Below are 1821 nucleotides of genomic sequence, written 5' to 3' on the forward strand. Positions count from 1 at the left end.
CACACACACACACACAGAATGCGTACACACTCATACACACGCATACGCACGTATGAGCACGCCCCGCGCGCCCGTATATTGAGATATACTCGACCGCTTAAGAAGTTAAATTTATTGAAATATCGAATTATAAATTCGACAATACACAAATTTATCAATCTATCAATTTATCTATGTCTGTCATTGAACCTGTATCTGTTTATCTTTCTGTTTGCTGCCAATCTGTCTTTCTATAAGGCCATCTGTGAGTCTATCTGACTATACATACATACATACATACATACATACATACATAATTTCCACAAAAACAGTGATGTGGACTGCCTCTACCTAAATGTAAGCAAGGCGAAAGAGGCTTAACATTCATCCAAAATGCCTTTGAATGTCGCATCATATCTCTTCGACAACATCTTTTAACCAGCAAGCGTCGAAGTTCATCCCTTGACCAACTTTGTATACATGAGGCTGATAACATCATAAGAGTTTGACGGCAGCTCCTTGAGCAACACTCTTTGTCTGATAACCTAGAATACAAGCCCAACATATCGCACGACTCTACCGCAATGTATCATGAGATGAAAGGACGAGCCTATATGAGCAGAAGTCTACGCATGGATATGTTAGTAGAAAGCTCTGTGATGATAGTAACATCGATCATCAAAGCAGTTTATCATGGACGAATAGCCGGATTATTACCTCCCACTTTGAAGGGTATGCGTTTGCAATCCAGGAACAGGAAATACTATCCTTCCTTAATACCCATATGCTGTTCATATCTGCACTCGGTCTACTTAGGAGGTCATCATGTCATAGCATATGTGCTGCTTCTTTTAGTTCTCGTATTTTCCAGTGGTGTTCTCTGTCTATTATTATAACTTCATCTCACAGGGGGAGGTAGTCTCCATTTTTCCATACATGATCAGCTATACCCGATTTATGAATATCTGCCCGTGTCACGGCTTTGCGATGCTCCTCTACCCTTATTTTGAGAGGGAGAAATGTTTCACCTTTGTATAACCTACCACAGCTGCATTGGATGGAGTACATACAGTTCTTGATCATATTCTCTTCTATTGGTGGTTTTGCCCGATGGAGATATTTGCGAAGTGTTGTATTACTCTTGAATACTGTCCTGATGTCATATGGGCCGCATATCTTTTGTATCTTTTCGGAGAGGCCTTTCACATAGGGTAGACAGACTGTGGACAGTTTATCGGTTTCATCCTCTCTTTTCTTCATAATTGGAGTGGAGAGTATGCTTTTGGGGTAGTTGTTGCTTAATAGATTGTTACTGAGCTTGATCATTTCTTCGTGGTGGGTATCACAATCACTACTTATATTCATTGCTCGATGTTTAGCCTAGAGTCATTTGCTTAGAAGAAGCCTCTGTTTGCTCTCTATAAATTTCTCGGTAGCACGGAGATGCATATAAAAGTTTTATATTATAAAATAGCCTTTTTTATATTTATTGTAAAATAAAACTCGTACACCTGGGTCTCGTAAAGCAGGTCCTTGTAACGTGTGTGGTATTTATATCTATCTATCTATCTATCTATCTATCTATCTATCTATCTATCTATCTATCTATCTATCTATCTATCTATCTATCTATCTATTTATATATAAATGACGATAAGATCGATATTTAAAAATCGATTTTATCAAGTGGCCAGCAGGTAATTTTTGATAGTTTTTTTTTGTTTCTTCGTCTTTGCCCCTGGTGCTATATGAACACTTATTGTGGTTTAGAGTCAAGGTTTGGCTGCTATTTTTAGCATGGCGGTATCTCTTAGATACCCTATATTATAATTTTATATATAT

This window comes from Octopus bimaculoides, chromosome 12 (assembly GCF_001194135.2).
Source record: "Octopus bimaculoides isolate UCB-OBI-ISO-001 chromosome 12, ASM119413v2, whole genome shotgun sequence".
In the NCBI taxonomy this organism is placed as follows: Eukaryota; Metazoa; Mollusca; class Cephalopoda; order Octopoda; family Octopodidae; genus Octopus; species Octopus bimaculoides.